Consider the following 24487-nt stretch of genomic DNA (forward strand, 5'->3'; position numbering starts at 1 on the left):
ATGGAGGACAGTATGGAGGTTCCTTAAAAAAATAAAAACAGAGTTATCAAATGATCCAACAATCCCACTTTTGGGCATATATCTGGAGAAAACTCAAAGTCAAAAAGATATATACACCCCGTGTTCATAGTAGCACTATTTACAATAGTCAAAACATGGAAGCAACCTAAATGTGCATTGATAGATGACTGGATAAAGAAGATGTGGTATGTATGTATAAAGCTGAATCACTTTGCTGTACACCAGAAACTAACACATTGCGAATCAACTATACTTCAATAAAAATTTTTTAAAGAATTTCCTGTGGTGATTGTTTCAAATGCAAATTCCTTAGCTCCACCCTGGACCATCTAAGCAAGAAAGTCTAAAGAACACAAACAGGATTCTGCATTTTTAATAAGCTCCCAAAGTGATTCTATGCACACACTCCAAAGGTGCATTATCTAAACCCTTCTCTGTGGCTCCTTAGCAATAATATAAAAACAAGCAGAAGTTGGTGAAATTTATTTGATATCCTGTGAAATTCACACACCAATGGCTACTTCCTAAGCATCCTCCCACGAGTTTTCTGTTGCACTAACTCTGAGCCCCAGACACACACCCCCACCACCACCATCACCAGGTAAAACTCTACAAACATTCCTTCTGCCAGTGAGTCTGACTGGCCTTCCTGGAAACAGAAATCCTTGGCCTCCTCCTGAACCATTTTGTGAGATTCCTAGAATAGAGTCCGACCCATTCATTCCACGATCCCAAAGCTCCCTCTCGGCGCACTCTTGATCTCCTCCTGCTGAAGTTCTGCCTCATCACACGGGCAGCTCTGCTTGGCTTAATAAACAGTCACATACATGACATAGTGTCAGATTCATGAAATCAGTTGCTGATTGAGAATAAATATTGTCTCACAGCTGTTAGGAAGGTTCAAGTACTTCAAACTGACGGCAGAAAGAAAACAGGGCCAATCTGTTCTCTTCTGCAAAATGCCAGTATGTTTAAGCAGGCACGTCTGATGCTTTTCTTTTGCACAAATTACAGGGTGGACTAGAAACCAGGGTGGCATGAACAGAGAGGCGTATTTCAGGGGAAATAAGGCAGCAGCAAATCAATGAGCCTGAACCTGCACAGGTAGCTGCTTGTCACGGGCTCTTGAAGCCCCGTCAATGCGAAGGCGGAGCTGTAATCACAGGGGCACTGTTCTAGGCACGTGGTTTTGCAAACTTGCTCGTTCTCAGCTCTTGGGATCAAAAATGCAGGATCCTTAAATGCACTGTGTTCGTTTGCGTATGCCTCAGCAGCTGGAGCAGAAGGGAGGGGATATGCTGGGAAGCCACACACAGGTTCTAAAATAGCACTAAAGGCCTATGATTAAAATACCTTTAAGTCTGTTCAGTGACACCACGTGCCAGCTCAACGTGCATCTCCCTCCCAGCTCCCTCTCTCTCTGTTTCAAACCCCTCCTTCAGGGAGCCTGCACATTTGCCGAATCACTGCAGCTTGAAACAAAGGAAAGATAATCCTTCTCTGAATAAAATCATTGAGAGAGTGAAAAAAGCCCAATCTCTACACTCCTATGGTGAGGCTGGATTTTATATTTCTGCCGGTGCATTGTGGAATACATATTTTCAAATAACGAGTTACCAGCAGGTTGGTGATTTCCTCCTGTGTGACTAATGTAGCCCCGACAGACCCAAGCTAAAGCGTCCGGGGTCCTTAACACACTTCAGGCCCATAACAGGCACAGACGAGAGGCAGTGCTCACCCCCAGGGACCGCGTGCCGTTCCAATGTCTACCCTCATGGGTAGAGAAACCTTTGGTTTTTGGAAAAAAATTTTTTTTTCTAGAAGCAGCTGTATATAGGTATATTTTTCTCATTCAGAGAGGAAATTACTTAAAGGGAAAAGATAGCATGCGCTTCCATATGCCTGTGGCTTGCTTTGACTCCACAGGCATTAATGTCATTGTCACTGCCGATAAGTCTCCTTGCACATAATTGCCAGTATCAGCTGACACTGGGCAGCTCAAGGAATCTGCTGAAGGCCACAGTCTCAATCGCAAGAGACGATTTTATAGGTCAAGTGAGGAAAGAGAGATAGTTTAGGTCACTCTTTTTGATAATTCTGTTCTCTCTCATGCCTAACTAAATCCAATTAAAATGTATGTGTCAGGATTCTCTGATTGGCTAAGGATCTCAAAATCTGAGGACTTAAAAAAAAACAAAAACAAAGATTCTCCAGTCACTGTAAATTAAATTACATTAAACTCATTCCAGCGTAATTCAGTTAACTCCTCTGTTCAAGACACTGTTTGATGAATGATTCAAACACAATATATTTTTCAAGCTTTTTTTCCAAAAGTTTACTAATAATTGTTTTACAGCAAAGTAGAATTATTAACTCCATTTTAAATACCATAAGAAATCTGAGGCTTAGAAAATTTAAGTAAGCTTACCTAAAATCATGAAGCTATTAATACAAAATAATTCCAAGCCCACTATTCTTCTTACTGTAAATACATCGTGTTGCAGGAAAGATTAATTCTATGGCTATGTCTTAGTCTGTTTGGGGCAGCTGAACAAAATACCATAAACTGAGTAGCTTATAAGCAACAGAAATTTATTTCTCATAGTTCTGGAGGTTGGGAAGTTTAAAAGCAAGGCACCAGCAGATTCAGTGTCTAGTGTGAACCCAATTTCTGGTTCAAATTTCTGGCTCTAGCACCTGCTAACTATAACCTCTCATGGAGGAGGGGTGGGGGACCTCTCCAAGGTCTTTTTGATAAAAGGCACTAACCCCATGCATCTGGTCTCTGCTCTCAGAACCTAATCACCTCCTAAAGTTCCCATCTTAGGGGGCTAGGATTTCAACATACGGATTTTGAAGGGACATAAACATTCAGTCCATTGCAGGCAAGAACTATGATTAAACAAGATGCCCAATGCTAAAGCTAGAAATGAAAGTTTACTCAATTCTTAATGAAGTTGTCTAATTAATAATCTAAGTGGAAAAATCACTAAGTTTTCAAATAACCTCAATCTCTATTTTCAACTAGAAGTTAAAAAGTGTCCTATTTCTTGACAGTTTAAATTGTAATCATTTTAGTGCAAACTTGTAAATACAAGTCATTTCTTTATTTTACAGCAATTACAGTAAATACAGCTGTAAATGTGTATTGCAAATGTGAGCTGTACTGAGGAGGTGTCTAAGTACCTATCACGTCCTCCTCATCCCCAGTGAGGAAAACAATTGGAGACAATGTCTTCTATTAAAGTTGTCATGTTTTGTCACCGTGTGTGACCCTTCTGTACGGGCCTCAGCTGGGGGACCTGGAGCGCCCAGAGCAAGAATTCACAGACTCCCATTTCCGAGTGGATGACAAAACAGCCAGGTCACAAGAACTGCTATTTGGTCTCAGACCAGTTGTCGAATCTCAAAAAACGTTCCAGTTTTCCATAGATCGGATTTCACTGTGACATTTGGAAAACAGTTTCCTCTGCCTCCTTACTTCTCCATGAACACGCAAAGTAAGTCCCTGCTACCTGAAGAAGACAATTCACCAGAGCCTAACTAGCAACATAGTCATCAGTGTCACCATAATTTTTAAACATGAAGAGAGGGAACTTCTAAAATTGCATTTAAAGCCATGGCAACAACAAAAAGAAATACTCCTAAAAAGAGCTTAGTAACTTTACATGGTCTATAAGTCTACCATAAATGATCAATAAATAAAATTGTCCATACTTCAGGGAAGTCCTGAGGGCAAGTAGGCTTTGCTTCTCTCACTGCGTGATCTAAAACAAACAGACTGGGTTTCATTCTGGTTCTGCCCTCACTGGACAGGTTACCCTGGACAAGTTACTTTGCCTGTTCGATCCCAAATGTTCTCACCTTTACAACAGGCACACAAAAAAATTAGTTTTTATCTCATAGCATTATTGTAGGGTAAAAAGAAGTAACATTTGTAGAGCATTGAACGCAATTCTTGAAACATAGTTAATATGTTTCTTTTTTCTTTTCTTTTGACCTTCTTAGTCTCTAGGCCTGCACCACTACAGCCACCACCACAACTACAACTACAGCCACCACCATAGCAAACGTGTTCTCTGACGTGCCTCACTGGAGTTGTCGTTCTGAAACACTTTAAAAAATGTCCCCGTTCCCTGATTTCTTCAATCCCTCACCACCTTCGCCCTCCCCATCCCCGATGTCCACATTCCTAAAGCACACTGCAGGACCAGCATATGCAGAAGGGAGAAAGTGTCTGAGGTGCAGCCTTATAGAAAGGCCTTTCCTCCCCCAGGTAGTGGCAGGGCTTTATTACTCAGAAGATAAGGCAACAAGAAGCTGGATTAGGATCTGCCCATTTCATCATAGGCTCATTCAGGCCGTTTCTGAAATTAGGTCTCCTGGTCTCTACATGTACCTTATTTCTAGATCTACAACCATGGTTCCTTATAAATGTCTACAAAATGTCATAGCAAGAAATAAAACCCAGCTGCTCCTGGTCGCTGTGTCTACCTAAGGGACATGGTCAGACATAGGTAATGAAACTCTGGCTGACAGGCTGGCAAAGGATCATTTCTTTTCATTCTCTGTACATGAAAGAAAGAGCTTATGAACCTGTGAAACCTGCCAGTGTGTACATTAAAATAAAATCTCCCCCATGAGACGTTTGACTTTCAAAGCGATGTAGAGGTCATGTATCAAAATTAAGCAGGTGCAAAGAATCTCAAGATATCAGCAATTCAACTCTAGAAACTTGAAATGGTTCAATAAAATGAAATATACATATTTTATTCACCAAGTGAAAAATATTTTTGACTCATCACAGAAAACGGATTATTGACAAGCCAGCTAACAGGTTAAGACTGAGACTTGAAGGAGCAATTCAAATTACCTTGAGTTATAAGTGATGTGGAATGAAAAGCCACCATTTAGTCTTAGGAAACAGATGGGGAGAAAAATTTAGCCAATTTCTCAATGTAGCAGAAACATCTTCTTGGTGATGCCTAAGTAAGGGGCAGAGTTAGGAAATCCATGCAGATTTCAGAGTTAGAAACTTGGTACACTTCCTCTGGCCTGTTAAATAGGGTAATTTTTTAAAAAAGTCACATCAAAGGAATGAGAGATAAATCTTCACACACCTCCTTCTTCCAAAAAAATTTTCCATTAGACCTTTTCTTTAAATTCTAAGGATCTAGTGAAACATTTTTGTTGTTAAAGGCCAAAAACCTTGGTAAAGTGTGGCTGAGAGTAGAACTACTTTGAAGAAAACTCTCACTAAGACCTTTATGTGGATAGATCTGGTCCACTGACTTCATTCAAATGTTTAAAAAAGCCAGGTCAGTAATAGTGATAAATAATAAACAGTAATAATATAAAATAAAAACACCTACAGAGCACTTACTATGTGCTACATATGGTTCTCAGTGCCACACATACACTAATTCAGTTAATCCTTACAACCTTACAGTCCTTATGAGACCGGTGTCTTTTATTCATCTGCAATCTAAAGATGGAGAAACGGAAATACAGAGATAAACAGGCTAAACAAGTTGACCGAGCCATATAGGTAGTGAGTGACAGAGCTTGGATTTAAACTTGAACAATCTTGAGTTTTTGGAGTTGTGCTCTTATCCACAAATATAAGAAAAGCAACAGTGAAAGAATGATGACGCAGATTTTCCAGTGTATTTTGGGGAACTAAAAGGGAGTCATGGAGACTGTAGCACCTGGAGGACAAGCCCATCTGTGAGTTAGACTCAATCCTTGGGCCACTGGTTGCAGCCTTCAGCCGTAAGAAGATAAGGACTACATTGCCCAAAGTAGGACACGGTGGAAGCGGTAGCCTTGAGAATTGAGCAGGGTAGTAGTTCAAAGTTTCACGGTAGCTTGATTCTCAGAGACTAGAGAGATGGACAAAGGTGGGGTTTTGCGGAGTAGCATACACTGGCTAACTTATTCATAGCATTATAAAAAATTTTTTTTAAAAAGAACAGGATCTAAGACATTGACAGATACACGAGTCCCTGTGGAAACAGACGTAAAAGGAGCCTTGGCAAAAGTTCCTAGAACAACACTTTGTTCTTAAGAAGGGATGCCACCTGCAGAGCCAGGCATTTTCAACAGTATCTTATGATCAGACAGAGGCAATGGCAATTGTGGGAGCCATACACAAAAAGCCAAGGATTTCTCTTATTTTTCCCGGGCTGTGTAAATCACAGGTTTGGAATAATCCAAGACATAGGGCAGGACCTGTGAAAAATGAGTGATATTAGACTTCATCCTTGGAAAATGAAAGCTAGGAAAAATTCCAGGAGGGCAAGAATTTGTCTGCCTTCTTTTCCAAAAATATCTCCAGAATTGAGCACACTCATGGCATATAATAGTCATTAAATGATTATTTGTTGAATAAATACACCAGATTTCATTTCACCTAGAAAAAAAGGCTACATGATATTCTTACATCTTGGGTTTTAGAGCAATTCTTACTCTACTTGTTGTTGATTTACAAATTATTTTTAAGCTGAAAAGGACTTCTGCAATTAAACCTGCATTTTATGGATGAGGAAACTGAATGACCTGGAAATTCAGCCAGGAGTAAAGACCCACCAGGTCACAGGATCACTACATACTTTCCTTCTCAGAAAGTCTTACAGGATCAAAATAAAACTGCTGGTTGGGTCACAAAACTTCAGAAAGCTACATTCCTTTGGCATTACATATTTTCCACTCATCCATGCTATTGTGGTTACATAAAAGTAACTTCCACTTCCTGTAATGTCTTTTGTGGTCTCACCTTCAACTTTCACACATGCCATTTACTTCTACCCGAAGTTTTCTCACACTACTTCTTTGTAGGAAAAAGTCTTTCTTAGACCTCGAACTTTCTCGCGATACAGCCTTTCTTAACTAAAAAAAATTCCTTCATTGAAAGTTTACCCACTTACACCCTGGAGCCACTATCTGGTGGAAGGGTCCTTCCCATGTTCAAAGAGGCAATTAAGGTCATTCACTCTAAATTGGGTTAAGTGAAATGATTTTTCTGTAATAGATACTTTATTCAGTTGCTTTTATTTGCCTCTGATTCATTAAAGCAGGCATTTCAAAGCACAAGCCTCTTACCAATAATTTCTAGTGAATCAGTGTTTTGTTTATTTTTAACTCAGTTGGATGGGGCTAATCCTTTTTTTTTTTCCTTTATTATGGTTTTAGTGGCTTATCTGTTTCTTATTCAGAGATATGAGAAATATTCCTCCCTAGTTGGTTTTAAAGAAAACTTCTGGAGACAAGAAGAAGGCCAAAGAAGCAGGGGTGCTAAAATTCAAGGTTACAGTGAGCAGTGACACCAGCGTCACAGCAGGGTAGGGTGAGGGAGCTGTGGGATCCAGCGCCATACACCGTGGGGCCCGGGAGGACACCTACCCACCTGTGCGGAGGGTAAGAGGCAGACAGACCTCAGTCTCAGCCGCGGACCCTGCAGCGGCCTGTGAACCCGCTCCAGCCTCTCTTGGTCTGCAGTCTGGGAGCCCCTGGAGAATGCCGACTTAGACAACCAGATGTGGATTAGAGAGCATCTGTGGAAGTACGGGTTTCCAGAAGAGAAGTTCCAGCGCACTGTTGGGGCAGAAACAAACAAACGAACAGGTTAGGACACAGTGGAGTAGGTAAGAGGAGCAGTTTGACTTCAGCTGTGTCACTGTCTCCTGAGGTGGTACGGCTTAGGGCCAAGAAAGATCTTCCTCGGCCCATGATTTATCCCGCAAAGGAACAGGAGAGGATTGTGTAAGCACCCGTCTTTCCCCACTGTGTCTGGGAAGCTCCCAGAGGAGTTCATTTCTCTCTCACCCCATCTATAGTGCTAAATGCAGAGCCCTGTGACTTGCAGGGCAGAAAGTTTCTAGGAGAACAGCAGACAAGAATCTCAGAGAGACTTCAGCTATTACGTAGAGTGAAAATGGAAAGCTATTGGCATGTTTTGAGCATAGAAATGACATGACTGCTCAAATAAGAAGAAACTGACAGTGGGCAAGAGAACAAGAAAGAACAGTTAGGAAACTATTGCAATAATCCCCAGACAACAGTTGTCTGTAGCTTGGTTTATCATGAGAGCAGTGGCGATGGTGAGAAATGGTCAGAGACTGAATGTTCTCTGAAGGCAATGCTAAGAGGTAATGCTAAATGATTACATATGGTGTACAAAACAGCTTCAAGAATGACTCCAAGGCTCTGGGCTGGATCAACTGGCATGATGGAGGCATCACTAAGTTCAAGAAGACTGTGGAGGAAGTCTTGGAGCACAGTCCAGGTGCTCAGTTTTAGATGAATTACGTTGAAAATTATTATTAGATTTTTTTGAAGTTTAGTTGATTTACAATGCTGTGTTAGTTTCTAATGTATGGCATAGTGATTCATACACACACACATACATACACACACATACATATATACACACACATACATATATTCATTTTCATATAGGTTATTACAAGATATTGAATGTAGTTCCCTGTGCTATAGAATAAGAACTTGCTGTTTATCTGTTTTATATATAGTAGTTTGTATCTGCCAACCCCAAAGTCCTAATTGATCCCTTCCCCCTTTTCCCTTTTGGTCACCATAAATTTGTTTCCTATGTCTGTTGAAATGTCATGTAGGCAATTGCAATGAGTCTGGGTTTAGGGGAAATATCCAGGTTATAGTTGTAAACCGTTTCATCATCAGTGTAGAGACTGTTTTTAAAACCACCAGACTTGTTAAGACCTTGAGCACACAGAGAAAACCAAGTTCAAGTGTAAGCTCCATAGCACTTCTACACTAAGAGTTTGGTAAGATAAGGAAGAACCAGCCAAAGAAACCGAAAATGAAAGGCCATTGAGATAAGAGAAAAACAAGAAGCATGTAGTGTCCTGGAGGCCAAGAGGGAAAAGAACTTCAAAAAGGATGAAGTGATCAATGGTACCAAGGCTGCAGATGCATTAATAAGATGAGTACTCAAAAGTGACCATCGGATTTAGAAAACTAGAAGTCACTGACAGAGGTTGAGCGGAATGGCGAGGGGGAAACCTAACCGAAGTTGATTCAGGACAGATTGGGAGGAGGGTAATTGAATACACAAAATATAGAATAATATTTCAAAGAGTTTTTGTCCAAAAGAAAGTGGAGGAATGGAACAATGATTTGAGAGTGAATGGGGTCAGGACAAAATTTTTTGTGATCTAAAGAATTAACTGAATGAACTTTTTGGTGAAAGGTATTGCTTTAAATTTAAATAGAAATTAAAATTTCCCTTGATAATTAAGAGTTAATTTTTAATCTGATTCATTTTGAATGGCTAGGTTTAAAATTGGCATATATTTTGTTAACAAGAAGACAAACTTGTGGATTCATACAAATCAATTTGAGGATGCAGAGTAGTGCCAATGTAACTCTAATCAGATGCAGTCCTCAATTAAATATTTCCTTTAATATTTTAATTTGAGTGTAAAGAATTCTTATTGATTCTTCCGATTATTACAGATCATTGGATTCTTTTAACTCTTGTGGATGTAACACCACAGAACATAAAACTGGTCTAACAAGCAGAAGATAAAATATTAATACACCTAATGGTATGAACACATACACTAAAACTGTTAAAGAATTTATTGAGACATATTAATCAGTAACTTCCATATTTTTCATGTTAGCTTTTATGAGGAAATGACTCTAGGCTTGTATCAAAATGACTGTGAATAGATTTTAATTCTATTGAGCTATATATTGAGGTGTGAGACTAGAATTGCATTCAAAATCGCTATGGTGTGCAGGCTGCTCTAACATACGAATGGCATGCAACTGAATTTATGAATTATCTTTTAGAATAAATGGGATTCTCAGTTCTGAACTTGACTGGCTTCTGTGATATGTTTCTTAAAAATGTGCAGCTTATCAATGTGGCATGGGGCAGACATCAATGACTGTTTGCCAAAATCATCCTCCCTTTTCCTTTTAGTGCCAGAAATCCCCAAATTTAGGTGAGCACACGGCAGCTCAACATGTAGACATTCCCCCTCTCTTTGTGCAGCCAGGTGTGGCCATGTGACTGAGAGCTGGCCTATGTGAAGGTGATGTAAAGCATCTTCCAGGAGGTGTTCTTGAAGAAAGGGTGCTCACCTTGATTTAGCCCTTTCTACTTCCTGACTGGAATGTAGCCCTATTGGACCATCAGCAAACTTGAGAATGGTGACTAATGCACAAGAAAGGTAGCAAAGAGATGGAAACCCACATCTTTCCCTAACCCTGTGGAATGCCATTCAGTCCTACGCTGTATCTTCCACGTTTCTCAAATGCAAGAGAGAAGCAAGTATCTACGTTATTCAAGTCACTGTAAGTCAATGCTTCTGTCCTGACCCTGTTACATGGGGTAATACACCCAGCTCCAGAAATTAATAGCTTTGAATGGTGTGAGGTAAAAATAGGGGACAGAATTCCCAGGAATAATGTTTGAGAGATTTTTTTAGAAAGAGAAATGATGACAACACAGATCCATATGGAGGATAATTGTCCGAAAGAATCTCTTTGTCTCTGGTCTTATCTAAGATGTTTATTTCTTACAGCAATGATTAAAAACACATCTGTACTAAAGTAAGCTCTGTCCTTGACCACCCATCCCCAAATAAGAACAAATGCTTTGTGAATATCCTTGTACCCTGAATGGAAACATTACATTTTTCCTTACTAAAGGAGTTCAGGTGCCCAAACAAATGTGAAACCATGCATTTTATTTGAGCAAGAGGATAGTTGCCTGTACCTTTAACTGTCTTGAAAGAAATTTATTCAGGGGATGTTAGAGAATGCTCTTGGACTAACCTAAGAAGAATGAGATAATAACTCTTACTAATAGAAATACCTTTGATGATAGAGACAGAAGGTAGGAAATATGATCAAAGAAGGAAATCAGTGATGAGGTTCAGCCAGGAAAAGCTGTTTGTCATGCAATACATTCTGAACCACGTGAATCTTGATTTTCTGACACCAATTCAAGAATTTTCGATAGTTTCCAAAGTCAGTATTTTAATTTTTTCCTTCTTTGATTGTTTTTATTCAACAGTAAAGATGTTCCCCTTTTGGTAGTGAGCACTGTGGGTGGAATAGTGTTAATTCTGGCATTTTTGTGTGAACCTGAGAACATAATAGGAAATAGGATACTGTCTACATTTGACTCCATTAGGCACTGACACTAAAAATGGGGAAGGATGTGTTTCAGAGTCCCTGGCCATCATAGCTCTCAAGACGGGAAGAGGACATTTATACCTCTGTTCTCAGAAATATATGAAATTTTAAAATATTCAACCATCAGCTGTCATTAAAAGGAAAATGGAATAAATAAATTCTTGAATAAAAGGGAGCATTTTTGGTCTTTGGTAAATAGAAGTGGTGTATAAGGTCCTGAAAAGTAGATGTCTTCTCAAGGAGGAACAATCGGGCTATAAAACAAGAGGGAAACAAAGACGTTCTTCTACATGGGTTGAATTGAAGAAGCCAAGAAGAAAGCAGTATGACTGTGCACCAAAGAGAATGTGCATGTCATAGAAGTGCCTGTGTGTTGTGCAGGAGCAAGGAAGAGGCAAGGGTGGGGATGAAGGATGAGGCTATGTAACCAGTCTCTGCTTCTGCATTTCAGGCATAGATCACCAGAACTTGGTTTTACTTCCATCAGTTAGAAAAGAAATACACAAGTGTATACTAAGTGAGTAGACCACCATAGGTACAGCCCTAATACAATTAAACATAACATATTATTAAATACTATTAGACACAATAGAATGAGCAACGGTGCCACTGGAAGATAACTGCTGGTAGGAAGATCCTGTAACAGGAACACGCAAATGCACCAAGGAATGTGCACAGACAGTAACTATGATAACAACAAAACACAAACCCAGCTCAATTTCTGACTAGATTAACTCAATCTCCATGCAAAAGGTTTAGCAAGGTAAGAGGGGTAACAATTTCCAAGCTCCTATTTCCAGATTCCATTTACCTCCCTCTCCACATTCCTACACAAGATTAATATCCCGCATACAAAACCTAGAAGAAACATGAAGAAGCAATTTAAAAAACACGTCAAGAGACAAAGCAATCACCAAAACCAGACTCAGATATGACCCAGATGTCTATGTATTAGACAGGGATTAAAAACGACTATGTTTAAATGCAAAAGACTCTAATGGGAAAGGTGGAAAGCATGTAAGAACATACAGGAATTTCAGCAGAAACTATATGAAAAAAGCAAAAGGAAATGCTGTAAGTAAAAAATACAGTGACATCTGAGGAACTCCTTCAACAGGTTCAGTGGGAGATTTAACACAACTAAGAAAAGAAGTGAAATTTAAAAGAGATCGATAGAAATCAGCCAGATTTAAACAGAAAGAGAAGAGGTGATTGTAAAAAAAAAAAAAAAAAAAAAAAAAAAAAAAAAAAAAAGGAATCGCAAAGGAAATTAAAGATTTTAAATTGAATGGAAATGAAAACACAAGGTATCAAAATCTGGGGTGAACCTAAAGCCGTGCTTAAGGGAAATTCATAGCACTACACACTCATAACTATACAAGAAAAATTTCAAACCAATGATCCAAGCTTCTAATCTAAGACAACTAGAAACAGAAAGAGTAAAATAATTACAAACCAAGTATAAGGAAGGACATAATAAAAAGAGCAGAAATCAAAGGAATTGAGGACAACAAGAAAAGTAATAAATGAAACCAAAAGCAGTCAGCAGAATTCAACAGCCAGCAGCTTCCCCGGCACCTCCCTTGGGTGGTTTCGTCGGAGAGCAACCTCTGGGGAGACACTTCCTCATGAACAGCTCTCCTTGGAACCCTAGATTGAGATTTCCAGCAAATTCCACCCGTGAGTACCCCAGTCAGTTCTCTGCCTTCTAGTGACGCATACTGTGTCTTCTCCAACAAAGCGTGTGTATCTCAGCCCTCCAGGTAGTGGCTGCTCCTTACATATGCTATTCTTGTATTTTTTTAGAGTTCTCTTCAGTTTATACCATCTAATTTTTAACTACTTGAATCCCCTGTTATAGTCAACAATTCTTTATATGTAACTTTCCCTGTTCAGGTAACGAATTACTATGTGGTTTCTGTCACAGAGTGATACAATTACACATCATTCTTCCTCCAACCCAGTGGTTTGAACATCCTACATCAGGCTTAATACTACCCTCCCTCTAAGGATCTTCAAACCACTTCACTGCAGAGCCTAAACTCAACCCCACTCTAACAAAGGACAGAGAGTCAATTTTCTTTTTCTTGTGATACAGGAAGTTGCCTACATGTAACATGTGAGTCAGACACCGAAAGAAGCTTGTAATTTCCTTTTTACCCCTTGAATAGAAGGCAGAATAGATACAGCACTTGTGCTTCCCACCAGCTCTTCATTCAGTGCCTCTCTTGGGACCACCCAGGCTGAGAGAAAGAATTGTTCATATGTGAATAAAGCTTTCCACTGATAGGAAACACAGCAGGAAAGCCAGATTCCTGATTCCTCATTTCACATGCCACCTAAGACTTCATTACAAGACTGCCTTTCTTTCCAAGCTTTAAAAAAAAAAAAAAAAAAGTGAAATTCTGCACATAGTTTTCCAAAATCCCGTGTGATTTTTTTATATGTGTACTGTTTTCATACCACATACTTTTCTACTTGGAGGTTATTCCTTCTATGCCCCTAACGGGTAGAAGTTAGAAGACAAGACCAGAGTCTACAATAAAATGAGAGTAAGAAAGAGAGAGAAGAAAAACAGCTTGTTTTTCATATATTTGCTCATTTGAATTTGACATGTTTGAAAAATTCTGACTGGCTAATCAACAGATTTGGGAAAAGAAAAGGCAGAGTCACAAAATTATAGCCTATGGATAAGGAGAACTAGAATTTATGTATTCATATCATTCCCTGATATTTGAACACTTTGCAGAATTCCCACTTGTGTGAGTATCTCACGTCATGGAAAACTCAGTATCAACACTAACAGTCCACTCTGTATCAGGACAATTGATTGGTAGAAAGCTCTGCTATTTATTTTGGACTGAAGTCTAGTACCAAGGTTCCTGATTTTATTCCTTGGGGTTATAGGGAGTAAGTTTCAGTCCTTTTTCATATGGCAAAGTTTCAAATAGCTAAAGACATCTGCCATGTTCTCCTTTACCACAATGTTGGTGTGCCTTTGGTAATGATGAACTTTGATTTGCTCCCAGAACAAGGCTCCTGAGACAACTAAGATAGTAATTCTCATCAGTGATGAGATGAGGCAAAGCTCTACTCCCCCAACTCCCACAAGCAGTGAGAGACTGAACACTCAGGTCCAACCTCACTAGAGTCTGAGAAGAATGAAAACCAAACCTTATTTCCAGAATTCCTTCTGAGCAGGAGCCACATGAGTCAAAACAGGCTTCCTTCTGTCTGGAGCACCCCTTAGAGCACCAGCACCTCTGGACCCCTGTACTTCTGGAGAGTGAGCCTCTGATCCTAGGATCTGGCTGAGGTTTTCACAAAGGACCTCACAGTACACAGCTAACTTGTTGACTATGAAGATGTGAAGGGAGATATTTCACACTGACATGTTACATTTTCTCTAATGATCTTCTCAATTCATTTAAGAAGTAAAAATAGAAAAAAAAAAGTAACAAGGAGAAGTAACAGAAGTAGTCTGTTAGATGATATGTCCTTCTAAAAATGTATTTCTCTAGTGGAATGCCAAAGTGAATGCTGACAGTACAGTGTTCGCAGAAACTGGTTAAAACACAGAGGCAAGGTCAAGGTTTGAGGTCAAAGACCCGGTGTTGTCCTGCGGTCAGCAATGGGTGTGGACATCATGTGCTAAAACTTGCATTACATTTTGCACCAGCAAAGAAGAGATCAAAGGATTCCAGATCCCTCTGAAAAAGACTGAAAAATAGCTCCTATGGGATCTGAGTCCAGAGCTCACACATAGGCCTTTCAGACTGAACTCAGTTCTGAAACACAGACCACAGTCATTTGCCCCCACACCCACAATATGGTCACATTTCTTCTTTCTGAAATGTTCAAGGTTGATCAATAATACATTATATACACTATTTAAGGTAATATACACATGTCTCAGAGACAGTTCAAAATAAAAGCTACCCACCAGTTGCGTTTACTCTGTGAAACAGAACAGCAGGAACTCCAAGCACAACTGTGGGCGCCCAGTGTAGAGATGACAGGGAAACCTAAAGCTGGTCCAGATTATGGTGACGGGGAGGACCAAGCTCCATGAATGAGCTCCTCCTTTTCAGTGGGAGGGAGTGGCAATCTAGGTTAATAGCTACATAACACAAGAAGGGAGAGATCAGGAATCCAGCAGAGGAGGAAGGCTTACCAGAAAAGACCCCTCATCCTGAGCCGGTGAAGGAGAAGAAAGATCTAGATAAATGAAAGGGAGACATCAAGGCATTTCAGATGGTGGAAACTGTATGATCAAAATGCGAAGGCAGGACTGTGCAGAATATCTCTATTAAACGGTTGGTCCAATTGGACTGGAAAGAGAGAGTCAGTGAGAGATAAGTACAGAGAGCAGAGAAGTTAGAGGCCAGAGGGTAAAGGGTCTTAAAATGCTTAATTGATAATGAAAACCTCAATTTGTTAGGGACAGAGGAGCTTCCAGGAGGAAGAGCTCTTTATCACTGGCATGATATAGAGTTGCTGGTGCAGAGTGATTTTTTTTAAAAGCAGGCTGATTTTAGTTGGTATTATTATTGTATTTAAACAAGCTACAGACAACGCATCTCCCTTCTGCCTGCGCCCATCTCCCCTACAGAAACTTTCTTGTGAGACACCATGCTCATATTTGACACAATTCATTCTCTCTCCCCCTCACTCTCTCTGTTAAGTCCTTACGTGAGCTAGTACTTACCTAGTCTAGGCATAGGCTAAACGTTTTACCTACATTCTCTCTTAATCCCAAAACGACTTTGTAGCCACTGAGTCAAATTCAGATATCCCTAATACTGAAGAGCATTTCCTTACCCAGTTTCCTTACTTTAACTGTCATCAATAATTAGTTTTGCAACTGTTTGCAACACATTTGTATCATGTTTTTAAACCATTATTGTTCATAAGTTTTTCTTTCACATTCTCTGCTGCCACCATCTGGCCTCTTGTAAAAATTTCAAGCTTTTCTTCCCAAGTCATTGTCAGCCTTATCAGCGTTTAGCATTCCCTTGAAAAAGAACCAAAATATGTGTAGACTGGATTTATATTACTGAGGAATTTCGAATCTTATCAATAGATTCTCCTTTACTTGTCTACACTGTGTGAGGGTCATAAAGAGATTAAAATGGAAATTAATTGGCTAATAAATTGTACTGACCAAAGAAATTTACAGCAAATCAGCCACTGGGCCAAATGCTGCTGAGGGCTGTGTCAGTTCTCAACTCAGAGAGCAAAGTGACTTTGATGCATTTTCCCATTGCTTGACTGTGGGAGCCCTGAATTAAGACAGGAAGGTAGGCAAATATCAGAAAATCAATAGGGCCATGAAAAAGGCTCAGAGGGCAGAGAAGGAACACGCAGAGATTTAGCACTTAAGTCATGGACTTCTAAAAGGCTGATAGTCGTAATCCTATGAAAAATAAAACATGTTCACGTTTGTAAGAAGGGGAAAAACAACAAAAGCTTTGCTAAATCCTTACCATTATCTGGTTTCCTCTGCCAGTCTCTACCTTCTATAAACCACAGCACTGAATTCGATTCTGCCTCATGTGGGAGGGAGGGGAGAGGAACAGAGGGGTGTATATTAAAATGAGAGCAGGCTGACGCAGAAAGTGCAACAATCCTCCCCCTCATCTGGCCTCAGAGTCGTCGAGCTATTCATGAGCAGACCAGCTGGTTGATTTCTAAGTGCCTTCCCAGTTCTCACACTTTGATTCCCTTCTTTGAGCGGGTAACCCTGGTACCCTACTGAGATTATGGGCATATTGAGGATGGAAGGGGAAGCAAAAGATGTTTAGTGCCTCCCACTTTCCAGGCACCATGTAAGAATCTTCAAACCCATTACTTCATCTTCTTAATCCTCACAATAACCCTATGAAGTAGAGATCATTATTCTCATTTTACAGTTGAGGAAATTAAAGTTTATGAGCTCAGAGATAAGATAAGCAGCCCAAAATCATGCAAGCTGGTAGCTTAAGGAGCCAGGATTCAAATCAAGATTCATTTAAATGTAGAAATGAATGAATGAAATCAAGAAAGGTGTGCATTCTTCTCTTTTTTAACAAAATAAATATTTTCACTTACACTGTATATTTCTTTTCTCACCGATCACTGGGACTAAACTTTTGTTCCACTTGAAGCCACTTGTCAGTCAAATGCAAAAGTGAATATAATAATATTTAACACTTATCCAACATTTACTGTGTGTCTTCTCATAAGGACACCAGTCATATTGGATTGGGACTCACCCTGAAGACCCCATTTTAATTTAATTATCTTTAAAAGACCCTATCTCTAAATATGCTCACATTCTGAGGTACTGGGGCTTAAAGCTTCACATATGAATTTGGGAGGGGTGGAGTGGACTGGGGAGAGACGTAATTCAGTCTCCAACAAGTACTAAAAAGAGAACATTCTAACAGTTCAGAAATTAATTATGTGCAGAGCTGGGTGCTTCTTAGTGATGTTAACATAAATTGTCAAATGAATATTGCTACTACATTAATCGTGTTTAAAACTGCCCTTTTACCTTTTATCTCCATCTCTAACAAAGTGGAAGGCAAACTATTTTAATATGTGGACAAAATAAGATACAGAAATTCTTAAATATTGATTATGAGAAATTAATTTTTACTGAGAAATTAAATATTAATTTTGAGAATATTTCCTGTGCTGCCTCACCAAAAAAACAGACAATATCTGATTTTTCCAGAAATAAAGTTCTGCTTCCTTCTATGATAATTCTTATCATAATTTAAAATCTAGAGTTTAAACTTTGCAACAGAAAACATACTAAAACTCAGCAACTTAGAATTTAATATTAGTTAGTTGGGATTATAGGAAAATTTGTTTCAGTGCAAGATGATTTCAGATATTTTTTTTTTCTTCTGGTAAATATGTGTTTGATTGCTCCCATGGCAAGAACAAGATTTTTCAAGCAAGTAAGTATTATTGTCTGGAACATCCTAGGAAGAGTGTGAGATTCATGTTTCAACATATTAAATATTTGGAATATATTTCTGTTTTTCAAAATAAATATGAAAGCCCCAGTAATCAGTTTTTTAATTAATTAAATATCCATACATACAATTATCAATTTCATACCTTTAGTACAAATGAAACTGTCTCAATATAAGAGAAACTGCTAGTAAGCAGTAATTACAAGTCTACTATACTTACATTTTAAGTTTTCATGACTAACACAAAGAAGAAGAGGAAACGGGTCCTCAAAAAGTAAATTTTACCCTAAGATTTGAACTATAATAACAGAAGTACTTTCTTACTCTAACGATAGACACAGGCCTGGCTGTGGGTTTTAGAGTTTGTTTGATTTCATTTCTTTACATGAAACCATAAAAAAACCATAAGCACCTGAATAAACTATTAGGTGATAGGCTCACTTCTAAAGTCAACTTCAACATCACCAAGAAAAGTAGGTGACTACTTAAGTGCATCTAATTGATAGCATAGGAATCTTGGTTGTCTATAAAATTATATCAAATTAGATTTAACTTAAAAAAGGAGTTAAGGGCAAAATAAAATGTCTATTTAAGAGAACATAAACGCCAAATCATTTTCCAGATACCTACCATGTGTGTGGTGGGCTCTGTGTCAGGCACTGCACACTAAGCCAATGTTTTCTAAAACAAAAGGTCTTCAGTCATCAGTCTAAGAATGACCTAGGGGGAAAACCAGAAGGGTCTAATTAGGCAACATTTGAATCCACTATGATAAATAACTGGGTTGGCATCTATAAGAGAAATTAATTACTGGTGCTTAGAGTCAACTGTAGAACTAGGTAAAGACCTTCTGAATTCAGAGCTGAATAAATGTCATACAGATAAATGAAAGGATCAGAAAGATGAATTAATAATTATACTCCTATTCTTCCATAATGAACAAATTATGACCTACTACAATATCATAAAAAGGTTTTTTAATTCCTTTTTATAGATCATACAGAATTAAGAGCGCTTTGCTGAACACCTGAAACTAACATTGTAAACTGACTACACTTCAATAAAAATTTAAAAATTTTAAACCAGAGAATTAAGTACAAGAAAAATTACAGTTAAAGGTAAATGAAAAGTATCAGATCTCTTAAAATACTAGAAGGTGCCCACCATCACCCATGTGTTCACTAAATCATTGAATTACATTACATTTTTTTTTTTTTGCCAAGCCTCAGTTATACAACTTAGTGAATGAACTATTCAGATCTTTTGCCCCACCTCCTTGCGTCTAATAACAATTCTTAGAGCCGGTCACAAATCACCATTATCAAAATAGAAAATAAAGTTTTAATGTGTGGAATATCAGTTTGCAATTTATTAGCCACACTGAAAAAATATTTGCTTTTACTGAGCACTGAGCCTTGTATAATGGCTTTAAGATTTGAGACAGATTATTGGTGGATGCCCATTGCTCATGACATTACTAAGGTTAATATAGATAATTTATACTTTCCTCTATTTTTAAAATATCTATAATTGTCTTAGACTACTTTGACCTCCACTCAAGTTTCCATATTGGATTGCCCAAGACATTTATGTATTTAATCTTAAAGTGTCCCACAAGATAATGACTCTAAAATATGGAGTTTTTTTGATTGAAGTAAAATTGGTACATGATATTATGTAAGTTTCAGGTATACATCGTTATAATTTGACATCTGTCTACACTACAAAGTGATCACCCCCAAAAGTCTGGTTACCATTCATCACTATACAATTGACCCCTTTCACCCATTTTGCTCACTCCCCCACCCCCTTCACCTCTGGTAACCACCAACCTGTTCTCTGTATCTATGAGTTTGTTTCTGTTTTGTTTTGTTTGTTTATTATTTTTTTTTAGATTTCACGTATGAGTGAAATCATACGGTATTTGTCTCTGAAAGAGTTTTTTAAAGTGCTGCAGAATGAATCAATATAGGCAATCTGTTTTGAAAACAATTGCTCAACTTAAAAGATTTTTGCAAAAGAGGCAAAGATTCCAACTCTCCTCAAAGTCAGCACCAGGTCCCCAGCTCTCACTTAGTTGCTGTAGACAGAAATACATAGTTTGGAACTTTAGCCAGTGAGATTTTCTAACTTAGGGATTGACATAAACACACTGTCTTCCTACTTTCCTGGCCCTTGGAGATATTTCTCTGCAGTGACAGAAAGAGTGCTTCGAACCCTACCAGCCTTGATCCATTTCTCCTACTTTACTAGAAAAGCAAAATCAAAAGAATTCTGCTTGTTACTCCAGACCCGGTATGTTTTCAGGAACAGCAGTTGCTCCAACACGTGACACAGTGAACTGACTTCCCAGCAGACTGACCTCTTAATTTCATCTTGTTCTGAAAGTAAGAGAACAATGACCTCAGTGATGCTGAAGCAAAACCCTCAACCACCAGAAAGAAAACCTTAGTGCCCACTCGGTCACTCACCGGACTGAGCTCAGGGCTAATGCATGTCTGCCACACAGAGAAGCATTTGCTTCTGAACAGGGGTAATTCCTGAGGTTTAGCTCACTCATGGCAACCTTGCCAAGCAACCTACGGATCAATTTATGAAAGGATACCTGTGCCTCAGCTGTTTCTTGTTTCTGTTTTCATTTTCAACTACTCCATGTAGAGAAAATGAGAAAACTGGAAGAGTTGGAAGTAACCACCCCACTTCTCTCCACTGTATTGCCAATTTTCTAAAATGACAAGCCTTCATTTACTTTCCTTTATCATTCCTCCTGTATTCTGGCTTCTGGACCCAATCACTAGGGCCTGACAGTCGTCAGACCCTTTCTGATTGCCAACTGTACCATCTACTCTGAGCACACACAATCGTTTCATAATTATTTCTCTGACCCTCCGTTTTCCACATCTGTAAGTGCAAATCATAATAATAGTACCATTCTTTTAAGTTTGAGAAGATTCTGTTAAATAGTGTTTGAAAAATATTTCTCAAACTCCTGGCACACGAATTTTTCCATAAATAGTATTATTATTATTTGTTCTAACTTCAATGGTCCTTGACAGATAAAATTAAACATGAATCAACACTAGAGGTCATAATCGGAAAGCAACCAAGTGACAGCTGGATTTTAATTTGCTTAGATGGAATTACAAAACTTGGAATCTAAAAAAGACCAGAGTCCAGGAGTCAGCAACCTATAGCCCACAGGACAAGCATAGCCCACTAGGTTCTTGCAAATGACCTGTTCACTCAGTGATGTGTTGTCTGTGGCTGCTTCCGTGTTTCCACAGCAGCACCGAGTGATCGTGAAATAGACTGGATGGTCTGCAAAGCCTAAAACATTTTACAAAAAATGTTTGCCAGTCCCTCATCTATTCTCACCACCTTCATTCTCCTGATGAGAAAATTAAATACAGTCATATAATACCAAGCATTGCTAAGAAATTTCCCAATGTGTTATCTTTATTAGTTACAGGAAACTTATGTGTGTGCAGACTGTTCACTGACAGAAATAAAACCTGCTTCATTAGCCTGCTTTGTTGTCTCTATGACACAATGATGATTCCTGGGGGTCCCACAGAACGTGGGATTTTATTCTGACACTATATATCTAGCACTTGCACTGTGGGAAGGAAAGTAGTTCCCATTAGGACCAGAAAAATCTGAGGCTAAGAAAGATAACACAAGCTCATGCCAAAACCTGAACTTTACTTAATGTAAAGAAAAGGTGGCAACTTCCAACTTCAGCACAAAGTAAGAGCGTCAGATTGCTGAAGACACTACTATCCTCTGGAGACTGATGACCAGAGTGATCCCAGAGACAATTTTTAATTCTCATGAGACGGCTTGCTTAGATATTTCCGGGAAGAAGCAGTGAGTCCTGAGAAAGAAACATGTTATTTGTTTCCTGGTAACTACTTGCAAAGGTTGGTAGGAGTCCACCAGACCAGACACAGGCAGGAATAGGGTGGGGCCATGGCATTTAATCCGTGGCTATAGAGGGTATCAGTGGATTGTCCAGAAAGAGGGACGTTCCATGTGTGAAGCTTTGATTTGCTTCTATTATATTTATGTTCACTTCCTAAATGCAGAATGAACATCACAAATAGAAGCATCTCTGGGGTTCCCAAGGGTAAAGCTTAGTGTCAACCTAAATTACACACACCCCTCTTCCAGCAGTGTCATCAGGAAGGCAGAGAAACATAAAACATCATTTCTCTTTTGGAGAAACCAGCTCTATTTCCTTCTATGTCACAGGGAATGGCATTAACCCTAAATAGCACGGATGTTTAAAGGATGGAGATATAACCCACAGCCTTTGCTAGGGGAAGCCTTCCTATGTAATCTCTATGGTATTGTCCTACAATCACCTGTCTCAGAATTACCAAGTGTGGTTGCTAAAAATGCAGATTTCTGGTCCCTGCGCCAGACGATGTGAATCGGCACCTCTGTGTGCCTCGCCCAGGCACATGCATTCTCTACAAGCTTCCCATGTGACTCTGTTGCAAGTGAGAGCCTGGAGACTCTGAGTCCATTGAAGAGGGAACCAGCACTGAATTAGTTTTGCCACTGTCTATCCTTGTGACCTGGAGCAATTTACTTAAAATGGGTGTCATGTGGTCTACCCTGCTAGCCAAATGATTTATTAATTTTGAGAACAGGAAAGAGTCCAAGGTGCCATGTCAGTGCGAAGTATAATTACCTGGAAGAGACTAGCGCACTGAGCCGCAGCAGCTAAACTGCTTGAAGGCGGGGGTGTGTAGAAGGTACACGGTGGATAACATGGCTTTTTTTTTTTAATGTACTCAGGGGAGAGCATTCTATAAAATGTTATAAAATGTTATAAAATGTTAGCTGGGCTTTTCATGTTATGTTGGCTCTTCCCTTTATCTCATAAATTTGAGTAGACTAATATCTCACATGTACTTTTGTGAGGATGAAGAACATCTCAGAAATAAGCAATTTACCAAAGATCCGTGTAGTTCTGCCTGTTTGGTAGATTCTGCACAATTGAAATGTCTAGGGGCAGAGCCTGAGCTACCCCAGATGAGAAACCATCTAAACATTTGAATGTTGCTACAGACTAAACTAATGAATATTTTACTCTCACCAGCTGCTTCATAATCCTTCTCCAGCCTAAAAGCCGTGAGATCACAAAATCCAATTTCACCTTCTCTGGGGCTTTGTGCCCCTGTATATACAACAGCCAAATCTCTTTGGTATTTTACTGACAAAACAAAAGGCAGCAAAAGCAGATGTAATTGAAGTCACTGCTACCAAATAAATCCCAAACCTGTTATTTTGCTCTTTTCTGCTACAATATACAGTTCAAAACTGTGCTCCTGGACCAAGGGACTAAGTGGCCACTAAAATTAATATAGGTGTGCTGGGAAGCAACACGCCCTTCCACTCAGTTTTTTTAACAAAATTATTCAGTAAAAGATGCACCAGTGAATATTAATAATAATCATCATCATCATCATCATCATCATCATCATCATCAATAACATGTATTGATTATATGACTGGCTTTTTAATACATCATCCCATTTAATCCTCACAACAAGTCTATGATGTAGATATTCTGCCCATTTTACAGATGAGGAAACTGAGAAAGCACTAAAGATTGCAATGAAGATCACAGTATGTGTACTAAAAATCACTTTAGGCAGTCAGCGTAGGTTTACTTCGCTCCAAATATCACAATTTAAACTGTTAGAATAAGATAGACCTGATAGCTTTGGTGTATCTGTCTCTGTTAGCAAACTAATTCTTGTTTGAATTGAATCAGATTTCTCTGTTAGTTGTTACAATCATTTTTGTTTCAAAGCTAGGAATTAATCCCAATATAAGCGACACTTTAAGATACACTATAAAGCATGTAGTAAGGTGCTCGGCAAACATTTGCTAAATGAATGAACACCTCAGTATGTAAGGGACCTGCCAGGTATTTTAAATTCTAAATCCTCTTCCTTACAATGAACAGCCATCAGCATTATTCTCATGCCAGTTGTTCAGCAGTTCTTCACAGGTAACTTGTCACTGTTAGTAATTGCAGAAACAGTTTATAAATTATTTTTTAAAAGAGTGTGAAGTTAGGGGGCAGTCCGCCAGCTTACTCTCACTTCTGACACCAACTGCAAGTTCAGGGGTCCCAGGACCACACTTAGGTTCAGTAATTCACTAGAAAGACACAGAGCTCACTGGAAGCTCTTATATTCGTGATTATGATTTAGGATACAGACGAGGTTAGGTTAAAAGATACAGATTAAAAATCATCCAAGAGAAGAGGCACATGAGGCAGAGTCTAGGGACGA

General features: G+C 39.0%; 1 long non-coding RNA gene across 1 annotated transcript in view; it reads right to left on the reverse strand.

Annotated features, from left to right (window-relative positions):
- The window catches only part of LOC135322157 (uncharacterized), a 71259-nt gene extending 52273 nt beyond the window's left edge, over positions 1-18986 (reverse strand). The window contains exons 1-2 of the long non-coding RNA XR_010382523.1: positions 18807-18986; positions 7427-7614 (exon numbers count right to left, since the gene is read on the reverse strand). This is a non-coding gene — a long non-coding RNA (uncharacterized LOC135322157). The remainder of the gene's footprint in view (positions 1-7426; positions 7615-18806) is intronic.
- Positions 18987-24487: the final 5501 nt, after the last annotated feature.

This window comes from Camelus dromedarius, chromosome 9, assembly GCF_036321535.1.
Source record: "Camelus dromedarius isolate mCamDro1 chromosome 9, mCamDro1.pat, whole genome shotgun sequence".
Lineage (NCBI taxonomy): Eukaryota > Metazoa > Chordata > Mammalia > Artiodactyla > Camelidae > Camelus > Camelus dromedarius.